Raw genomic sequence first — 12881 nt, 5'->3', positions numbered from 1 at the left:
TTTTGTGCTGCTGCAGTGTGATAGTTATAGATAGAGAGAGAGATAGAGATAGTGACAGATTGTGCTATATATTTTTTATATAACTGACTGCTGCCCCCCCTTTTGTGCTGATCAGTATAAATTAACTGATCAGCAACTTTTTGGGGGCGCAGGTTTTTTTTTATATATATATATATACCTGTCACTGCTGCTGCTGCAGTGTCATAGAGTGAGAGATAGTGACAGAGAGTGATAGAGAGTGCTAAATTTTGTGTCTGCTGCCCCCGCCTTTTGTGCTGATCACTATATCTGAGGTGATCAGCAACTTTTTGGGGGTGCAGAGGTTTTTTTTTTTTTATATATACCTGCCAGTTGCACTGTCAGTTGCACCAAAGGTTGTGCACCTGCTGCCCCTCACTGGTAATCAGTGTCGCATCACTGATCACCTTTTTTTTTTTTGTGTGTGCTGTGGAGTCTTTTTTAAATTTTTTTTTTACACACACTGTGATTTTGTGGGTGTCCTGTGGCCGCTGTGCGCTGATCAGTGACGTACATCACTGATCATCTTTTTCGGCACAGGGTTGATCTATTTTTTTTTTTTTTTTGATCAAATTCCTGTTGCCTTTGAGCGCTGTTCAGTGACGGATGTTACTGACCAACATCTGTGCTAAATTTTTGGCGCAGGACCTTTTTTTTTTTTTTTTAACCCCTTCAATTTATTTTTTTAACCCCTTCAATTTTTTTTTTTTGTATAAAGTATTTTTTTTTTTTCTGCACTACATACACACTACACACTACATACCCCCCGGGTTGAAATAAAGTTTGTACCCCCCCCTACACTATACACGTGTTGAAACATTTCACTACCAGTAACACAAAAATAAAAATGGCATCCCAAATGTCATCCCAAATGTCATCCCAGTCATCCAGAAGAATGTATTCAGCGGAGGAGGCATATGCCATGATTGCTTCTGACTCTGACACAGCCAGTGATGCAAGCGGGGAATTTGAAGGATTCGCCTTAAGCTCCTCTTCCTCCTCTGGTGATGAGGGACCCCCTCAAAGACGCCCCCGTAGAGCAGCTGAGACCCCCCCCCAATAATTGATCTCGTATGGACCCCACCACCAGACAATTTTGAGCCCCAGGTTCCTGAGTTTTTGGCCATGCCAGGAATCCAATTTGATTCCACAGGTCTCAGAGAAATTGACTTTTTCAAATTATTTTTCTCTGATGATTTTATAAATTTAATGGTGGACCAAACTAATTTATATGCCCAGCAGTTTATTGCTCAAAACCCCACGTCATCATTTGCTAGGTGGACCCCTGTAGATGCAGTAGAGATGATGACGTTTTGGGGTCTGGTGTTTCATATGGGCATAGTAAAAAAGCCAGAAATTAGGCAATATTGGAGTACAGATGTTCTGTACAGCACCCCATTTTACCGTATGGCCATGCCCCGGGCTCGATTTGAGACGATCCTTAAATTTTTGCATTACAACGATAATGCACAGTGCCCACCCAGAGATGATCCCACCTTTGACCGGCTATTCAAAGTCAGGCCGGTCATTGATCATTTCAGTGCCAAATTTGAAGAGATGTACATCCCAGATAAATTCATTTGCATAGACGAGTCCCTTATACATTTTAAAGGAAGGGTTAAATTCCGCCAGTACCTTCCCAGTAAGAGGGCAAGGTATGGCATAAAAATGTATAAGCTGTGTGAAAGCACCTCAGGGTACACTCACAGGTTTAGGGTATATGAAGGGAAGGATTCAAGAATTGAACCGCCAGAATGCCCCCCCTCCCTCGTAGGTGTTAGTGGAAAAATTGTCTGGGATTTAGTGCACCCCTTCCTGGATAAAGGTTATCACCTCTATGTGGATAACTTTTACACCAGCATCCCCCTGTTTAAGGCCCTTGGTTCAAGAGGTACAGCAGCTTGCGGTACTGTGCGCAAGAACCAAAGAGGCCTCCCAAAAACGCACATTGCCCAAGTAATGAGAAGGGGTGAAAGCAGGGGAATATGCACCGAAAATATGTTGTTGGTCAAATATAAGGACAAGAGGGATGTCCTTATACTGACAACAATTCACGGAGACAGTACCACCTCCGTCCCTGTACGAGGTACCAGTACCCACACCTCAAAACCTAATTGTATCCTGGATTACAATAGGTACATGGGCGGAGTGGATCTTTCAGATCAGGTACTGAAGCCGTACAGTGCCCTGCGGAAAACAAAAATCTGGTACAAGAAGCTGGCCGTGTATATCATCCAGATGGCACTGTATAACGCTTACGTGCTATTCCGTTCTACCGGCCAGAGGGGGACATTTATGCACTTTCAAGAGGAAGTCATAAAGGGCCTAATATTTGGGAACCAGCAGGCAGAGGGCCCCAGTACTTCTAGTACTGGCCCCCGTATTGTACCAGGGCAGCATTTTCCTGATGAAATCCCCTCCACTGGAAAAAAGGGCAGGACACAAAAAAGGTGCAAAGTTTGCTATAAAAAGGGAATAAGAAAGCAAACTATTTTCCAGTGTGACACTTGCCCCGACAAACCCGGCCTATGTATAAAGGAGTGTTTTAAAATATACCACACATCTATGGATTATTAGGTTCATAATTTCACCGTGCTTCGGGGGTCTTGCTAATGCCACATAGCACCCACCATTCATTCCACCAGAATCTGAGCCGCAAAATCCAAAAATCACTCCTTCCCTTCTGAGTCCTGCCATGCACCCAACTGGTATTTTTTGGTCACATGTGAGGCATTGCCGTACTCGGGAGAAATTGGGGCACAGATTTTGGGGTGCTTTTTCTCCTTCATACCTTCTGAAAATGAAAATTTTTTAGCCAGAACTGCATTTTTGTGTAAAAAAATGTAATTTTTCATTTTCACTGCCCACTTGTATCAAAATTGGTGAAACCCCTGGGGGTTTGAAATGTACACTATACCCCTAGATGAATTCCCTGAGGGGTGTACTTTGCAAAATGGGGTCACTTGTGGGGGGGTTCCACTGTATTGGTGCAACATAGCACCCACCATTCATTCCACCAAAATCTGTGCTGCAAAATCCAAAAATCACTCCTTCCCTTCTGAGTCCTGCCATGCACCCAACTGGTATTTTTTGGTCACATGTGAGGCATTGCCGTACTCGGGAGAAATTGGGGCACAGATTTTGGGGTGCTTTTTCTCCTTCATACCTTCTGAAAATGAAAAATTTTGAGCCAGAACTGCATTTTTGTGTAAAAAAATGTAATTTTTCATTTTCACTGCCCAGTTGTATCAAAATTGGTGAAACCCCTGGGGGTTTGAAATGTACACTATACCCCTAGATGAATTCCCTGAGGGGTGTAGTTTGCAAAATGGGGTCACTTGTGGGGGGGTTCCACTGTATTGGTGCTTGGGGGGTCTTGCTAATGCGACATAGCACCCACCAAAATTCCACCAGAATCTGAGCTGCAAAATCCAAAAATCACTCCTTCCCTTCTGAGTTCTGCCATGCACCCAAATGGTATTTTTTGGTCACATGTGAGGCATTGCCGTACTTGGGAGAAATTGGGGCACAGATTTTGGGGTGCTTTTTCTCCTTCATACCTTCTGAAAATGAAAAATTTTGAGCCAGAACTGCATTTTTGTGTAAAAAATGTAATTTTTCATTTTCACTGCCCACTTGTATCAAAATTGGTGAAACCCCTGGGGGTTTGAAATGTACACTATACCCCTAGATGAATTCCCTGAGGGGTGTACTTTGCAAAATGGGGTCACTTGTGGGGGGGTTCCACTGTATTGGTGCAACATAGCACCCACCATTCATTCCACCAAAATCTGTGCTGCAAAATCCAAAAATCACTCCTTCCCTTCTGAGTCCTGCCATGCACCCAACTGGTATTTTTTGGTCACATGTGAGGCATTGCCGTACTCGGGAGAAATTGGGGCACAGATTTTGGGGTGCTTTTTCTCCTTCATACCTTCTGAAAATGAAAAATTTTGAGCCAGAACTGCATTTTTGTGTAAAAAAATGTAATTTTTCATTTTCACTGCCCAGTTGTATCAAAATTGGTGAAACCCCTGGGGGTTTGAAATGTACACTATACCCCTAGATGAATTCCCTGAGGGGTGTAGTTTGCAAAATGGGGTCACTTGTGGGGGGGTTCCACTGTATTGGTGCTTGGGGGGTCTTGCTAATGCGACATAGCACCCACCAAAATTCCACCAGAATCTGAGCTGCAAAATCCAAAAATCACTCCTTCCCTTCTGAGTTCTGCCATGCACCCAAATGGTATTTTTTGGTCACATGTGAGGCATTGCCGTACTCGGGAGAAATTGGGGCACAGATTTTGGGGTGCTTTTTCTCCTTCATACCTTCTGAAAATGAAAAATTTTGAGCCAGAACTGCATTTTTGTGTAAAAAATGTAATTTTTCATTTTCACTGCCCACTTGTATCAAAATTGGTGAAACCCCTGGGGGTTTGAAATGTACACTATACCCCTAGATGAATTCCCTGAGGGGTGTAGTTTGCAAAATGGGGTCACTTGTGGGGGGGTTCCACTGTATTGGTGCTTGGGGGGTCATGCTAATGCGACATAGCACCCACCAAAATTACACCAGAATCTGAGCTGCAAAATCCAAAAATCACTCCTTCCCTTCTGAGTCCTGCCATGCACCCAACTGGTATTTTTTGGTCACATGTGAGGCATTGCCGTACTCGGGAGAAATTGGGGCACAGATTTTGGGGTGCTTTTTCTCCTTCATACCTTCTGAAAATGAAAAATTTTGAGCCAGAACTGCATTTTTGTGTAAAAAATGTAATTTTTCATTTTCACTGCCCACTTGTATCAAAATTGGTGAAACCCCTGGGGGTTTGAAATGTACACTATACCCCTAGATGAATTCCCTGAGGGGTGTAGTTTGCAAAATGGGGTCACTTGTGGGGGGTTCCACTGTATTGGTGCTTGGGGGGTCATGCTAATGCGACATAGCACCCACCAAAATTACACCAGAATCTGAGCTGCAAAATCCAAAAATCACTCCTTCCCTTCTGAGTCCTGCCATGCACCCAACTGGTATTTTTGGTCACATGTGAGGCATTGCCGTACTCGGGAGAAATTGGGGCACAGATTTTGGGGTGCTTTTTCTCCTTCATACCTTCTGAAAATGAAAAATTTTGAGCCAGAACTGCATTTTTGTGTAAAAAAATTTAATTTTTCATTTTCACTGCCCACTTGTATCAAAATTGGTGAAACCCCTGGGGGTTTGAAATGTACACTATACCCCTAGATGAATTCCCTGAGGGGTGTAGTTTGCAAAATGGGGTCACTTGTGGGGGGGGTTCCTAACTTTTAGCATCTTATATACACATAATAATTACAAATAATCTCATAAAAAGGAGGCTCCAAAATCAAGTAGGTGCTCCTTCTATTATGAAGCCTGTGGTTTGGTCAACGTGCACACTAGGGCCACATATAGGATATTTATGAAAACAAAAGAATTGGGGGAATCAATTTTTAGTCACATTTCTCTAGTAAAATGTACTGTGTTCCTTAGAAAAATGTATTAAAATTGCAAATCTGCAAAAAAAATGAAATTTTGAAATTTCACCTACACTTTGTTTTAATTCCTGTGAAACACCTAAAGGGTTAACAAACTTCCAAAATGCTGTTTTGAATACTGTGAGGGGTGCAGTTTTTGAAATGGTATCATTTATGGGGGTGTCTCACATACAAGTCCCACAAAGTCACATCAGAACTGAACTGGTCCCTAAAAAAATCAGTGTTTGAAATTTTCTTGAAAATTTGAGAATTTGCTATTCATATTGTAAGCCTCCTAGTGTCCAAAAAAATTAAAAGGAAGTTGAAATAATGATGGAAACATAAAGTAGACATATGGTCTATGTTAGTTATTAACTATTTTGAGTGGTATGATTATTTGTCTCACAAGCAGAAAATTTAACATTTTGCAAATTGCTAAATTTTCCATTTTTTTACGACATTTTGGTATTTTTCACAAAAAAACACAGACTGTATCGACCCAAATTTACCACTAATTTGAAGTACAATGTGTCACGAAAAAACAATCTCAAAATCACTGGGATAAGTAAAAGCAAAAAAAAGTTATCCCCACTTAAGTGAGACATGTCAGATTTGAAAAAAAGGGCTCTGTCAGGAACGCAAAAACTGGCTCTGTCAGGAAGGGGTTAATATGCACAATCAAGTAATTATAACCAACATGACAACACATGAAACGGCATTACTTAAGGGAGAGATCGCTGTGTCACCAGGATGGATTCAGAGAAAGGGATTTGAACGGTAAGTTCTTACAAAAATCCCCTTTTCATCCATCCTCGTGACACAGCTCAACCATGGGACGTTCAAGAGCCGGTCCTTTTGGGAGGGTACTCTCAGGCCTGCAGTTCTCAACACTGCTCGCCCAAATGAAGCATCCTCCAACATGAACTCATGGAACCTGTAGAATTTGGTGAAAGTGTGAACAGAGGACCAAGTGGCAGCCCTGCATACTTGCTCTGCCGTAGCCCCGTGGCGCACAGCCCAAGAGGCAGCAACCGACCTGGTGGTATGAGCATCAATTCTGGAGGGCACTGGCCTACCTACTTTAGTGTAGGCAAAGGCAATAACCACAGAACCAGATCACGCCAAAGCGTGTGAGCAGCGCTAAATGAGGTGACACACACCAGGTTACAAATGTAATAATAATTTTTTACTTGATAATATTAAAAAGCATATATTGGGTACAATACAAAAATACACAGTAAAAACAATATAGGTACCAAAAGCAATTCTTCACATCACAAGCTGGGGTAAGTAATACTGTATTGAGTCCAGTGTAGGACAAGGGGTAAGTATCACGTGATAATAGGGAAATGGGGAAGAGAAAAAAAATTGGATTATGGGTAAGTGCACGTTACCATTTGGTGGGCGATCTGTGTAGTAACCACGGGTGGTAGTTGGAATCCTCACCCGGGTATATGATGATTTTTAGAGAGTGCTGTCGAATGGCTTCCGCTAATGATGTAGCCCCCTGTAGATTTTTGATGTTCTTTTTCGGGGGGGAGGGGATGAATTACCCCAACACTTTTCCGATAAGCGGTGTCCGCCAAAGGGTCGACAGGAGTAACTCGGAGAGATGGTGGAGCAGTGTCCTCCTGTTTGGAAATGGCAAGCTGGAATTATGCCGCTGGGTGTTTACAGGAGAGACCGTGACCACCAAACACAATTGAAGGACTGCGGTGATAGGCAGGGTGTTTGGGATGGGTGAATCCGTGGATCAACGTGTACCAGTGGGGGAGTCAATCAAGGTACAGTATCCCACACTTGGAGTGAAGAACTGGAGGTCTGCCTGACGCGTTTCACTGCCAACTGCAGCTTTATCAAAGGTATATAACCAACCTTAACCATTGAGCAATGGTCTGCTTTGAAGCTGGCCAACCTCTCTTGTGAACATCGTACAAGACCAATAACAACTCAGTTTTACAAAACTCCTTCACTCTGTGCACATAAATGCGCAAAGCGTGAACCACATCCAATTTCTTTAATCTGTCCCTAACCTCCTCAGGAGGAATAAATACCGGAATCACACTTCCTGGTTTAAATGAAAAGAGGAAACTACCTTAGGCAAAAACTTGAACTGTTCTTAACACAGCCCTATCATCATGGAACACCAAAAACTGAGACGTGCAAGACAAGGCCCCATACCTTCAAATGGTGGTTTCTGAAGAACAGATAACACCAAGGATAAATCACAAGGAGCCACTGGTTGTCTATAAGGCGGCTTAAGATGGGTAACCCCTTGGAGGAAGGTTTGCACCTCCGGTAACAAGGTCACTTTCTTCTGAAAGAAACTGGACAAGGCTGACAACTGCACATTCAATGATTGAAAGCTTAATCCCGAAGAAAATCCATCTTGTAGAAATTCCAGAAGTCTGGAGACTTTAAATCTAGAAGTGTGAACTTTCATACCATCTAATGTATGTCTTCCAACCCTTATAATAATTAGCTGCAGAAACCAGTTTCCGTGCACTAGTCATGGTTCGGATAACTGCGTCTGAGAAACCCTTATTTTTCCAAGATGGAAGTTTCAAGAGCCAGTCCGTCAAATTGAGCCGAGCTAGGTCCTGATGAAGGAAGGGCCCTTGCCTTAGTAAGTCTGGCCGAAGTGGCAGACTCATCGACACCTTTGACAAGCTCACAATGTTGGAGTACCAAGATCTCCCCGGCCAATCTGGAGCTATCAGGATGATGGATGCTCCTTGCATCCTCACTCTCTTGAGGACCCAAGCCAGCATGGGAAATGGTGGGAAGACATATGCCATGTTGAAATTCCAGGGCACTGTCATGGCACCCACCACCCACGCTAACTGATCCCTGGTCCTCACACAGAACCTAGATACCACTTCTGGGAGCCCCCAAAGAGTCACAATTTCCCGGAACACTTCTGGGTGTAACGCCTATTCTCCTTCCAGGAGATCCGGTCTGCTGAGAAAATCTGCTTCCACATTCTGAATTCCCAGAATGAACACAGCAGATAAGGCTGGTACATTGGCCTCTGCCCACTCGAAGATCCAAGACACTTCCAGCATCGCCATCCTGCTGCGAGTGCCCCCTTGGTGATTCAGGTAAGCCACAGCTGTGGCATTGTCTGACTGGATCCGAATGGGGAATCCCCTCAGAACTTCTTCGGCCTGCAGAAGTGTCTTCCAGACGGGTGCTGGACAGTTTCCTGACAGTCGTTACCCTGACATCAGGATCCCGACAGTCAAAACCCTGACACTTGGGGTCCCGGCGGCCACCGGCTATTCTCCCTCATGGGGTCCACCATCCCCATAGAGGGAGAATAGAATAGGTGGCGAGATTATCAAGCCACCATGCCCGCAGTGAGCCCTGAAGGGGCTTTGTTGCGCTTGCCCCGCTGTCTGAGTCCGGCCAGTTGGGCTAATGACTGTCGTGATCCCGACTGTCGGGACCATATACCACACCCTTTCAGTCCGCCCGGAGCTCCAGGACATTGATCGGTAAGGACGATTCCACATTGGACTATAGACCCTGTAACCTCAAATTCAGGGTTACTGCTCCGCATCCCCTGAGACTGGCGTCCATGGTGACCACTAGCCAATCCCATGACCGAAGGGAATGCCCTAATTAGAGAGATTCCACATCCGTCCACCAGAGTAAGGGATTCTGAGTTTCCAGAGTTAAGAGAACTTTCTCCATTTTCATGCAAGGATGTTTCATTGGAACAGCCTTGAGTGAAATCTGGTGTACTGAATGGTCTCAAAGGTCACCACCATTTTGCCCAGTAGCTTCAGACATTGCCATACTGATGGACCAGGAGCCTGCATATTGGTCAAAATTAACTGACAAATGTCTCTGGCCTTCAATTCTGGAAGAAACATACGATGAAGATGCGCATCCAGAATGACTCCCAAAAACTGAAGTCTCTGAGTGGCACACAGCTGGGACTTCGGCAGATTTAAAATCCACCCATGGCTCTGCAGAAACCGAATGGCAGCTGACAGATTTTCCTGCAGCTTCTCCGCTGACTCTGCTTTGAACAAGAGGTCGTCCAAATACGGAATGATCACAATTCCCTATAGCCTGAGTGCTGCTGCCATGACTGCCATCATTTTTGTGAACACCCTTGGAGCTGTTGCCAGCCCGAAGGGGAGAGCCCAACTTCGATGGTTGGAGGAAAGTTGGTCTGATGTGTGGCCAGCATGAGCCTTGGGGCGGTATCCAATAAACTGCAGTAATTTACCTCAGCTAATGGATTCACCCGGGGCTATCCTATTAGCCCTACAGTTTGCAATTAATCCCCTGCTTCCAGCGCTCATCAGGGATTAGTTTTCAATGCCGGAGAAACCCACAATAAGTCTCGAAAACATACAAACCATGCATATTTTCACCCCAAAATACCACTGGGTGATATAATAGATCATAGGTGATAAAAAAAAAAAAAAATCAAGATCCCCCCCCCCTTCCCCTTTGGCTGTAGCTGCTTGGAAATGAAGTGGGATATTACCAACTCTGTATATGAATAGAACAGTGTGCTGAACGTAGTGAGGCACCATGCCTCAAGCATGGCAAGCAGACATTGGGCACTGTCAACATTCAGGACAAAAAAAATCAAAAAACATGAAGACCCTTTGACTGTCAACCTAATGCATGTTTCGACCTTCAGTGATGGGCCCAATGCATGTCGACCTATTGTAGCTTGACCCAATAGTAGTAGTACGTTTATTTATAGGGCGCCGCAAAGTGTCCGCAGCGCCGTACATAGCAAACAAAAAAAAAAAAATGACCAATGACCCATACCCCTCTGTAAGAGGCCCATTTATAATTTAATACATGCATCTAAATCCCCCAAAACACATTTTTTGCTGGGGTTGTCCGCAAATATCACCTGGATGTATCAGTAGGGGCCGCAGCAGGAATATCCAAACCCTGCTGTGATCTCTCCTGCACCGCCGCCGGCTGCAACATGCATAGGTTACTTTGGGGGATGCAAAGATATATCAACATCAGGCAGCATCGCTTCGGGTCCCTGGGCTACCACCATTCTGAGATGGCGGTAGCCCATTGTAGTATATGGGCTACAGACCGCACTGCCTCCTGGGGTCATACGCAGACCCCCTGGCACCCGGCTGAACACATTGCAGGGACCGGCTTGTTTCGGAGCCCTGTCTCTGCATGTGCAGGATTCTACATCCCTGCGATGCTGGACGGTAATATTCCACCCAGATTGCATTGTATATATGCGATCCTTAATAAATGGGCCCCTAATTTATCTTATTACAGAGGGGAAAAAATAGTCCTCATGTACCAATGAAACAAACAGCATCTCTCTGAACAACCTCAGTGTCCTGTGGACAAAAGCACGGATGGTCATACTCCATCACTTTGGGCCTGATTCAGACCTAATTGCTCATGACTGCGAGTAGTTAGCCACCACCCAGACAGAGTGATAACATGCTCTGTGTAAATCTGTGAGTGAATTATGAAATTATCGCTATACGATTTTCTTTTTACACATCCATATGCAATTTCCGAACCATCAAATGTGTCTGTGCAAATGTGAGAAAGTCCAACTCTTTACCAACTCTACGACAGAGACAGGTTGATCAAGGCCGGACCTGATGTCACACAGCCTGCCTTAAAATCCTTGGACACTTGCGTATTTTGGGGGTTACTCCTTGAAAATGGCCTGTGTCCACCCTCAAAAACTAACTTCCTGCCGTCAAATTGTGAGAAGATTGCAATCAGATCCTTTTGATATTTTGGATTATATATGCACGCTATTTAGGGTTAGCACCACCTGTCCGGGTTTACTCTTGACAGTCCGATAATTATGACCGGAGTCGAGAGGGGTGGCGTTCCTGTTCTCCGGTCTTAATTATTCCCCTTTCACACTAGCACGCTGGGTTGCACCTGGGATTTTGTCCCCAGCTTGCAAGTGCTTTCACAATAGCTGCTCGACTTAGCCGGGCGGGTGATGTCATAGGGAGGCGTTGCCGGGGCGACGCTGGGAGATTACAACATCTCCCAGTCTCCTTTACAGTGCAGTGAATGGAATCTGTGTTGCCTGTTTCTTTCCACTGCCCCTAGATCTGCGAGCGTCCCAGATCCAAACCTGATCATGACCCGGGTTGAAATACCGGAACACTGGACGCGGGATATTCTTTCAGGACCCTTTCACACTGAGTGATTTCCCGGGTTGTTGCACGTTCACGTGCAATAACCCAGGAAATATTTATCAGTGTGAAAGGGTTATTACCAGACTATCCGGAGTAATCACACACGGGTGGTGGTAACTCTAATACCACTTTCAGACCGCACTCTGGACCCGGGTTATTGCCGTGTCCTTGTGTCCATAACCTGGGTCGAGGTGCGGTGTGAAAGCGACACTGAAAATTCACGGGTTGAGTAACACTGCATTTCAACCCTGGTCTTGACCAGGGTTGAACACGGCTCTAACCCGGATTGGGGTGCAGTCTGAAAGCTCCCTACCCAGGTTAGGGTCTTCAAATGCAGCTATTGGATGATTCCTCTGCCTCCTTTTATGAGGTCAGTCGCCAGAGCCCAGAAAAACAAGCAGCACACTGCAGAGCACACGTCTGAGGCAGCATTCCGGCAGAAGCACAGCCATGTCCTCAGTTTGGTCAGATGAGGAGGTGAGGGAACTGCTGAATATAAGGGGAGACGAAGAAATGCGCAGATACGACAGGAACAGTAAAATATGCTGTGGTTTACAAAACCATAGCTAAAAGAGAGGCTCTCCCCCTGCGCAAATATAGGCATTGCTCAGTATTCCTCCCAGCCCCTCACTTTTGTTTCCTTTGTGACGTCATGTTTGTGAACCTGAAAAAAATACACTTTTAATGACATCAATAGGTGTTGCTGTGTTGACCCGGGTCCAGTGTGAAAGCGGCCAACCAGGGAATAACCTGGGTTGAAGTGCAGTGTGAAAGATGTCAAAAAGGAGTCTGACCCAGGTTGCAGCAGGGATGGACCCGTGTTCAAAATACAGGGTTGGACACGGGTTTGCAGTCTGAAAGCAGTATAACGCTACTATCCATGCAGTCAGTCGTTCGATAATCAAATAACTTGTAAATTTGCCCTGTATGCATACATTGTGTAATGTGCTTGCTCTATATACATGGAGTAAACCCTTCCCCTGTAGCTTCTATGCGCCTGGTTCACTCAGCCAGCAGGAGACCAGCTACATGAGCTAATCCTAGGGTGTGCAGTCAGGGAGAGCAGGCGTCATCACCATGGCCCCTAGTGCGGGTGTCACGTAGTGTGAGATCAGCAGCACGCAGCAGCCGGAGGATAACCACCACAAAGGCCCCTCTGTGTGTATTACCTCCCTCCCCCATCACAATAATG

This window comes from Crinia signifera, chromosome 2 (assembly GCF_055691185.1).
Source record: "Crinia signifera chromosome 2, ASM5569118v1, whole genome shotgun sequence".
Taxonomy (NCBI): domain Eukaryota; kingdom Metazoa; phylum Chordata; class Amphibia; order Anura; family Myobatrachidae; genus Crinia; species Crinia signifera.
This window is presented reverse-complemented; position numbering follows the sequence as displayed.